The sequence below is a fragment of the Cygnus atratus genome, chromosome Z, assembly GCF_013377495.2.
Source record: "Cygnus atratus isolate AKBS03 ecotype Queensland, Australia chromosome Z, CAtr_DNAZoo_HiC_assembly, whole genome shotgun sequence".
In the NCBI taxonomy this organism is placed as follows: Eukaryota; Metazoa; Chordata; class Aves; order Anseriformes; family Anatidae; genus Cygnus; species Cygnus atratus.
Genome location: NC_066396.1, coordinates 51,978,868 through 51,989,120, shown reverse-complemented (window position 1 = coordinate 51,989,120; position 10,253 = coordinate 51,978,868). Strand labels below are relative to the sequence as shown.

The window sequence follows — 10,253 nt, the reverse complement described above, 5'->3', positions numbered from 1 at the left end:
TCCTGAACATTAGCCAGTGGAGTGGAGGAAGAACCAAGCATGTTTTCAAGGAAAGCTAATACTGATAAGGTGTTGGCTGCTGGCTGTCCTGTTACTGTTAGAATTCACATTCTCCCCCTCGAGTACAGAGCACCTTCTGATGGAGCGCTTCTTATATTGAAAAATGACAAGCATTAAGAACCCCATGCCACTTCATTGCTAAAATATTTACTACAGCATGCTTGTTTCCTCCCTCTGAAAGTGCAGTGTATTTATAGGAGCATCCTGTAATAGACCGTCATGCTCTGAGCAGTATTTTTGAAGAATAAGGCAATACTATGTATGAAGGGGTGGGGCAGGGCTCTTCTGTTGTCCCCTCCTGTTAGCAGGTGTTGGAAGCCTGCAGGGAGCTGCAGGAGCTGATTGACTGGAGCAGATTTGCTGTGGTATGTGGAGTGTGTTAAGTCCCTGCAGGGGATGGGAAAGGCTCACTGAGCTGAGGAATTCGGGGTCTAGGGTCTCTGCAGGAAATTGCTAGGAAGGACCGACTTTAGGTGAAAGGGGACGTTTAGGTATTTTTTTGTTATCATTAAAATGCCAAATCCCAGGAATCCATTGGCATGTAAGTACTACAGGTCAGATCTTCTGCTGATGTGCAGTGGCAGGTTCATAATATACTCCCTGTAGCAGCTGGGAATCTGAGACTGTTGGGTAAGGGAAGATTCCTTCCCAGCTTCATGGCTGTGAGTGTTAGAGATAAGGTCCCTTAGCTCCTGTCCAGAAAGCAAGAATAATGGAAGATGGAGGTCACAGAAACGACAAGAAGAACTCTTGAAATCCAGTGTTGTCAGCACAAATGCAGCAATTGATTGAAAAGTGTCTGCTAACCAGGCAGCAAAGAGCCCAATTACAACTGAAATAGCATGAGGGTCTATTTCAGAGTTTTATGATACCAGCTCACACCACTCGACTAATTCAAAGTTCTGATGATTTTTCTTTCTGGGCTGGAATCAGCTGGGGATCACAAGCAGTCTTGGACTGACAGAAACTGTGTACCCACTGCAGGGCTTCTCAGAACTTCAGCTTTTAAGAGGTACCCTCATAAACACACTCTAAAGTGGAAAGACAGTCCTCTGGTCTACCTGGGGGATGAACAAGGACCACCACAGAGTGTGACTGAGGACAGCTCAAGCTTGACTCCATACTGTGAGGTCTGCTTGGACTTGCTCTTTCTCCTGAATCAGAAATACATGCTAGAATTGGCTCAACTGAAAAAACATGTCTGGACTTAATTTGGACAATGTTTTAGGAAAACATAGTTAAGGCTGGGTACAGAAGAACCTGTTATGGCCTCTCAGATATCTGGGAAATCTGTAACAGATTGATAATATTGAAAACTTGGGCTCTGACTGGGGAAATTAAAGCCTTTTAGACAGTCAGGGATATTTTCTTGCTGTCCTGATCTCTGCTAAAGAATGCTGTCATATGGAAGAAACACGGCAGGAATGAGTAGACTGCATGGTGTGGTAGAATGGTAGCACTTAGGGACTTGGACTGCAAAGCAGGATGAGCAGACATGGGGCATGGCGTGACTTACAAACCCTGTGGTTCTGAATATGGGTGAATGGTGTCTAGAGAGAAGAGGTCTTTGCAGATACTCTTGTGTTCTGTGTGTACTAAGATTAGCTGTTTGATGAACAGCTAATAGACCCCAGGAATGAGTGAATTCAGTCTGTTAAGCTCCATGGCTACAGGCACCATTGATCATGCTGCACAGCAGTTGTTTCATCTTTCAGATGGATCTAGTCTTGAGTTAAAACTTGCATCAAACTGTTCAGCAAAGGGCAGGCCAATCTCTTAATCAATACAAGCAGTGGTGCAATGCTGAACAGCTAGTTACTTGAAGAATTTCTTTATCATGTAAGAATGCATAAAAGAGGTTCTTGATTGCTTGTGTCATTGCAGAAGCTGGGATGGGGATGGTTGCTACAGAAATCACAGTGTTAACCTTGGATATGTTCCAAGTTGAGAATTTTTGAGGAATCTTGTCAATGTTTGCGTTTGCAGAATGGTTGCCTAGATAGTGCTGAGTGCAAAATAAAGAAATGGAATGTGTGCCCATGGCATTAGCAATCTCAGTTGGCTTTATGGGGAAATACCAGCACAGAGTGCCCCAGATAAGGCGATGATGAACAGAGCTACCTCTTCATGTTCTTCTGTTATGCCCTCAATCCCACTCTGAACTGCTTTTTCTCTGTTAAAAGCTAAAACCATGCACCACTTTTCCCATTGTGAATGGCTGTTGCATTTTAACAAAACACCTCCAGCCTTCTCCTCATTAAGTTGAATGTGGCATTCTTCTGAACATCAGTCCAAGTTCACTCCAGAGATGTCTGCCTGTCCTAGTCAGATGAAGGAGTAAGAGTACTGTTCAGTTTGCAGAAGGGTGGCAGGAAGTAGAGATGTATTTGGGCACTGCTTACTCATGCTAAGTAACTCTGCACCTTGCAACAGGAGAAGCTCTATGGAACTCTGAGGAACTGCTGGTGAATTGAGGCATTGTGTACTGTGAGCAGAGGTGGCTGACTGTGTCCCTCAAATTTTGAGTGTTTTGGTGCTTAAGACTTAATATAAATGCAAACTATTATCACTGTTTTGCTGCTGTTGCAGACATCTTCTCTTGGCAACACCAGTTATTTCTAACTAGTTAACATGTTTGAAGGTCCCTTAAGGTGCAATGCAGCACTGTTGTAAGTGAACTCTATATATCTATATATTTGAAACCAACCAACACAACTTAAGAATTAAATTTCTTGTCCAGAAATCATTGCTACAGTGGAATAGAGTTGTGGTAAAAGCAGTTCAGGCTTTAGAAAAGGTCACATAAAATGTTCTTCAATGCTGCATGATAGGTAGACAATACCATCTTACAATACCCAGTTCTCGAGTGGGTACTTTAGAAGCTTACATTGCCTGGCTTATTCTACATCACGAAAAAAAAAAAAAAGGAGATCCCGTCATTTTATTCTGGAAAGCATTCTTCCCATCTCTTTGACTGTCATATGTATTTAACTGTAGTGCCCTCAAGGACAATGTGGTGGATCAGCATGCTAAGGGCTACGGTCTACAGCCTGTAGTTTTTCATTTCACATTGCTTAAGAATGGTCCTCTTTGTTTCCATTTTGAGCCACGGCTGAATTCTTACATGTTGTCTGATCTTCAGGCTCAAATACCCAAGAGAACAGGCAGCTGTGAATCAACCCTCTGTGTGCTTTCTAGCAGGTAGTATAGCACAGAAGGCAGTACACTTCTCATTTCTTTAAATTGATAGGGATTTGAAGGAAAAGACTTTAATAAAACAGTCACATGAATGATTATTTTCTTCCTGCTGATGATTCTGAACTGCATGCAGAAATATAAGAACCTTTTAACAGAGCCCTATGGGTTTAAACCCAGTCCTTTAGATGTATAATTAAAGCTCATTGTCTTTATGCTATCCTACACCTTACGAGAAGGATCACCTTTCTAATTACATGGTACCAGGATGTCTGTCACATGCTTTCACTTAGTATTAAGGTACACAGTTGTGCTATTTTTTCTTCTCCTTTTCCTTCTTCAGTAGATTCTACATTATGTTTTGGAAATTTGACATCATGATATTATTTTTTTTCAGGCCAGATGTTTTGTCCTGCTACGTTAAGTCATCTTGACATACTGCCATGAAATGGAAACAACTGCTAGTTTTAACATTGCTCCATATCTTTATTAAAAGGTACGTCTCATGCATCTTAATTCCCCATATACATGCTATCTTCCTCTCTCCCCCCTCTCTCCCATTATAGTTCTTTCTTTTCCTCTGTAAAGAAGAAGGCATATTAAAATTTCCTTGCTGTTCTGCCTGACCGGTTAATAAGGTTCTAGATAGCATAATGAATATGCAGTGCTATTGATCCTGTGTATGTGTGTGTGCGTGTGTGTGTCTGTGTGTGCATGTCTTTAATCACAGCTGGAATGCAAAATCAGGCTCCACCTTTCAACTCTATCTCCATCATGCTGAGAGAGTGAGAGAGAGCGAGACTGAGACTGCTAGACAGCTCGAAAGAGATTGCAGCTCAGATGTCCTGGAAAACAGCAAATCCCTCAGACCTGGCAGATTCCGTTACCATGAGAACTGCAGATATTTCCATTGTGATGGCTTGCTCTAGCAGCCATCTGTTACACCCATTTGATTAGGAAGTACAGTTCAGCTTGTATGGGATTTTCGCTGCACCTTATCCCATGGCAGTGTACAGAAACTCTCTCTCTTTTTGTATGCTAAACTCAATGTTTTTAAAGTGCTGTAATTTACTGAGGCTGAAGGCATTTAACAAAACGCTAGGAGGAGGTCACTGAGGGACAGTATCTCTGAGAAGAAAGAAGCACATGAGATACATGAAGGGGATTAGTGTCCAGTATATAAATAAGATCAACCCAGAAATCAACTGTATTTAGCAATTCCTCATCCTTGCCAGGGAGAGGAGCTTGATATACAGACCTTGTGAAGCCATGATAAAATTAATAATTGCCTCCTGCTATTTAATCCCACTCCATATATATTTATTGCATACATGCAATAGATGCATGCAGCAAATATATTTCAGGTCCTCTCGAAAAAGGGGATGGTGATGACTCTCCCCAGATGCTTAACGTGGTGCAGTGACTGCACTGTATAATGATTAGATTAGCTCTAAAAATTTAATGGTGCTATTTGACTTTTCCTAGACACAGAACAACCTTAAACTTTCTTGAAGGTTTGCTGTAATTTACTGATTAAACCAATTGTTTGGACTAGTTGCGTCCCTTGGTGTAAATTTGTGGTGAAGGAAATGGTAATGGTACATCAAATGGGTATAAAAACAAAGGAGTCCCCTTCAATTAAAACTCTCCAGACATTCTTCCTAAGTGGCTGGCATTCCAGATTCAGAGTAATGTTATGTGTGGGGTAGTTGCCTGGAGTATCTTAAAATGACTGAAGGTCTTGTAAACTCAGTGAAGCTAATTAAATGCTCACACACTGAAATGAATTTCTGATTGCTGCTCAGGAGGCATTGAGGTCAGCTCCTCTTTTCATTGCCCACACTTTATGGCCAATGCCAGATACTAAATAAATCAGATCCTCAGAATCAGGGGCTCTGTGTTTTTTGTTCTTCTTATATATTCTCCCACCCGGCTGAACATAATTCCTTATCCGTCTTCATCTCGGCATGAAAAGTTTTCTCTTCTATTGTTTTTCCTCACATAGCACCAGATTACCATGGAGAAGACTATGATATCATAAGAAATGAATGAGCATGTTTCTCACCATGGGTGAAATATACATTCCAGACCTAATAAAGTCAGAAATCATGTAATGGGCCTGGTAAAATGAGCCGCTTAGTTCGTGTAAATATAAATGGTTCTTTAGTGCTCTACTTCAACTAAGCAAGTTCTTAAGCACTTTGCTGAGTATGGAGAGGTATAAGAACTTGTTTAAGAGCTTTTTTTATTTTTTATTTTTTTTTTATTTTTCTGAATAAGGCTGGTTTTTAAAGTGGTTTGCTGAGTCAGGGCCTCAAAATATAAAAATGGAAAGTCAAATTTCCATTCCATCTTATAATAAAAGATTTTGTTGTTGTTGTTGATCATCTTTACAGCAAAGGAGAACTTTCACTTCCTGCAGCTTTCCATCTTGCATAATCCTGGAGGCTGAACCACAGAGAAGAGAGTCCTTTTTTCTCTCTCTCTCTCTCTCTTTTTTTTTTTTTTTTCCAGACAGGGCACTTGTTTTATGAATGTGGTATCTGCCTTTGACAGGCAGCAGATGTATGGAAGCCCTGAAATCTGAAACAATAAATACCATTCAGAGTCTCACCACTGAACCTTCTTATAGTACTGCCTTTGTTAAATGAAACATTTACAGGAATACCATCCCCCCCCTTCCCACCCACCTTCAAGGCTAGGATTTGAACCATGTTTTTAAAGTAAAGGTTAAGTACCTGAGGCATGAACAGTTGACATACAAAAGAAACTAAAGTAAATTTATCATTCGTTTGCCAGCTACGAGGTGTGTCGAGGGCTTTTTCTTTCTCTTTGTAACGCATGAGAAAACAAACCTGGGAAGTGTATGCAAGGAATATTTCTTTTCTACACTGGAATGTTAACATTTGCACCTTCTGACTTAATACTGTATATTTCTTTAGAGTCATCAATCTCATGAGAGTCATCTTGCCATCTGTACCAGCATTGCTCCAGGCTTCCATATGAAAGTCCAATCTGGCGGTATAAATACTGGATAATGAAGAGTAGGTGCTAAAGTTTCTGACTGGAAGAAGAGTCTGTGTCTATGAAGGATCTAAATTTATATATTAAACAAACAAACAGAATCTATGTTAACGTGGAAGTTCAACCAGAAATAACATGCATGTTTGTCCTCACGCCCTCTTTCACTCTCCATGTCCGTTTCTAAATTTTTTTCTTCAGCTTCTCTATTTAATAGAGTTCACCCAAGATCCAGGAGAAAAATGTTCTCTGTCCCTCCTGTTATACTCTGGAGATAACAAATAGGGGCAAGATGTTGACTTGTTGTAATGCAGGGTTCCTTTTTCCCTCCCTCTCCTTTTGCTCCCGGAAAGCTATAACTACATAGATTAGCAAAACTTCTGCAAGAATGGATGTAAAACAGATTTATCTCAGTGTCAGCTTTATCTGATCCATTCGGTCTTGCAGAGTTTGGATGGTTTCCTTTGTTACAATAACCAGCTTTCAAACATCTATATCCTTAGGGTATTAAATGTCAGCCTCTAGTGTACCGTTCAAGGATAAAAGATTGACAATACTGAAGTACTTTTTTTTCTTCTTCTTCTTCTTCTTCTTTTTTTTTTTTTCTTCTTCTCCAGCATTGGCAGAGTCTTTACTCTGCACACCACTGCTGACCCCAGATATGACCCACAGGAACTACTGGTGAAAGGAGCAAAAAGGTATTTCAGCTTATAGGCATTAGAAACTCTCTTCATTAATAGCCTTTTTGCAGACTTTTCAGATAGATTTCCTGTCATTGTGATGAGGATATATTTGTAACTGTGTCCCTTAAGTAAATGGCCAGTGGATAATTAATTGAACTAACTAGGACTTTCCGTACTGTATTTCCTATATATATTTTTTTCTTTTAGGGGAAAAGAATTATCTTCCTGATGGTCTTGTGTCCTCTGTGCTGGATCTGCAGTTGTTTTCCGCCTGTAAACTCGCCTCTTGTTGGTCAAGCTTTTCGGCATTTATTCAAATAAAATTCTTAGGCACTCAGTTGAGATTGGTAATTTTTTTGTTTTGCTTGGCATAAGAACTGAAGAAAACATGCCCAGATCAGGGACCAGCCAACATCCTCTTTAATTGCAGCCAGCAGAACTGATGTGCTTTGGATACAGCTAACAAATACTGGAGGCCTGAAGGATACCATTTGTTTTTCCTTCTCCTACTGACCTAGCCACTGGGACCGCTTCGCTCCCCTGCTCTGTGCAAGCAGGTAGGAACTCTGAGCTTCTCTTTACTCAGCTCAGGAAGATGCAACGTCCTTTTCTATTTGAAGCTGCTGAATCTGCTAAATACCAGGTTCACCACATTACTAACACATTGTTGAGCCTGATCCTGCTAGAAGAAGCATTTCAGAAGACAATATTTGGGCCACATCAGGACTACAGTGTTGGCAATGAATAAGGTAGAGAAAAAAATGGTGTTTTTGTATCCTGATGTGTATCCTCTGTCCAATACCAATAGGCATATTACTGATAATATGGCCATAATTCTGGTTATAGTACAGTTCTCCTTGGCACTCCCATTGTTCATACTCCAGTCTCCCAAATAAGTGAGGTTGAATTAGGCTTATTACTGTTTTTCACTCTTAGATTACCCTCTTAGTGTACTGGACTCTAGCCCCTTTAATTAAAAGCTTGTGAACATGCATCCCATAAATAATTTCTCACCTTCACAGCTGTTTTTTTTTTTTTTGTATATATATTTTTTCTTTTAAAGCAGAGCTAGTTGATGTTTTTGAGAAAACTCTTTTTCTCTTTTCCTACTGTTACCAGTCTCTTCACTTTTTCAGTTCTGGAAACACTACCATGACTTATTCATTTTGCAATCATTGGGACATTTCTTAAAATGTATAGAAACAGTTTCTCGGTGAACATGTACAATTCTTCTTCTCTCATTAAAGAGCATAAATTTTTATCCCAGTTACTCATCAAATAGTACTGATAATTACTTTTGTTAACTCTCAAATAACTTAATAAAAGTGTGAAATAACAAAAAAAAATCTCATTTTAACATTATGAATTCATGTGTGAAAGAAATGCTTTTTCAAGAGTAGCAATGACTGTTGGCCATAATTTTCTCATCAAAGTAGTATCCACGAAACAGCTAAGGGAGGAATATTGTGTTGCTGGCTGAATTCTTCTGAGATTTTGTTCTGACAATTATTTGCATGTATATTTAAATTTCTTTGTCTCTGTATGGAGTTGAGTGTGTCCACACATCATTTGCTTTGAGGAATATATGTGCTTTACTTCATCTTCCATTACTTTCTGTCAGAAAGGATATGCCAAAACAAAGGGCTCATTTCAGGCAGCTTGGTCTGATAGATGTTTTTGTTTGTCCTCACACTGATGGATGTAAAGCATGGACAACATGATCCTTGTCTCTCTTATGGAATTGTAAATCAGGATGAGCTTTGCTGAAATTAGTGGAGTTAGTCCACTCTTTAAAACAGACTTAGGAGAATCAAGAATGCTTCTTTCTGGTTGGCACTTACAGTCTCCTCTAGACCAAACCAACAAAATTTTAAAAAGCACCAAACAAAAAATGTCTTGTAGATGTCTAAATAGTTGCCTATGAATTTCAGTTGTGGAAAATTTTGATCCAGTGTAATAACTGCTCTAGTCAAGATCTTTAAACATGAAGTGTCCTTACTTACACGGCAGCATGAAAACATGGAACATTCCTCCTTGCCTCCCATCCATCCCAGCTGTTGCCCTGTTACTTTGCAGTTTGTAGATCTGTAGATGTAGCTGGTGCAGTCCAAGAGTGCAGTCCCATACATGTATACAAATTCCTGATTTGCCAGTGACTATTTTAAACATTTCCTCCAAAGCAAATACAAAAGGGGCTTTAGTATGTAATGTGTGTTTAAGCCTGTCTCTCCCTTTAAGTCTTGAGATCAGTTATTTATAGAAAGCAGACATCTAGGCAATCTTACCCTTTTCTTCTGCGCATTGAAGGCAGTGAAGGTTGCAATATTAATTGCTGCATCAGCCACTTTAAGATTTAATGTTTTTCCCCATTCTATAGGCAATGTATCTCTTGCATGATTTCCCACATAGTCCTCACTTTCACAGTCATCTGAATGATAAGCAACAATAATGTCTTTGGAAGTGATCCATAAATCATATTCAAATCCACGCATCCAAATGATCCTATTTTTAATCTCTGAACTACTGTAGTGTGCACTTGCTAGTGCAGTTCTATTGGAAGCATTATGTTCCCCACCTATGTATTTCCTTCAAATCAGTGCCACTGCACCCCAAAATAAATAAATAAATCCAACCTGAAGCTTGACTAATAACACACAGAAAAACTACGGGCAATGAAGAGCTCCCCAAATGATATAAACTACTTATATGCACTGGAGAAAACACAATGTTTTATCAGGAAGAGCTCCCCAAATGATATAAAGTAATTATATGCACTGGAGAAAACACAATGTTTTATGAGGATCTATGGAAGGAAGATGAATGGTTTGGGGTTTAGGTCACACAAAGTATCTGAATTGTCTTCACTGCTTTCTGTCAGAGTTTCTGAATGACCTTGGACCTGTTGCCCTCAGATAAAATATGCTTGTGATTATATGGCTGAGATATAAATATGTACTAATTAAGGAACCCAGATTATCAATGTGAATATGCCACCTCTATGTCCACTTCATTCCCTGTTTAAAACTGAAAATGGCAGACAAGTCAAAAAATTCTAAACATAGGAAACTGTAGACAGTGTTTGGATACAACCTAGGGTTTAACAGCATGTAGGTAACCACTCTAGACTGGGTCAGAGAGAGTTGGTTTATCTATTCTGACATCTTGCTTCTAATTTCATATGCTGCAAGAAATTTTGAAGTATGTAGATAAGGGTTAACCTGTTACTAAGAGAAGATACTTTTATTATTTATTTTATTTATTTATTTTATTTATTTATTTGTTTGTTTGTTTATT

The 10,253-nt window shown here is 39.2% G+C and overlaps 1 long non-coding RNA gene across 1 annotated transcript; it reads left to right on the top strand.

Moving 5' to 3' along the window:
• Positions 1-366: 366 nt before the first annotated feature.
• LOC118260093 (uncharacterized) lies at positions 367-8,141 on the top strand. The gene is made up of 5 exons (XR_004782166.2): positions 367-425; positions 3,653-3,751; positions 6,198-6,299; positions 6,894-6,974; positions 7,167-8,141. It is a non-coding gene; the product is annotated as an uncharacterized LOC118260093 (long non-coding RNA).
• Positions 8,142-10,253: the final 2,112 nt, after the last annotated feature.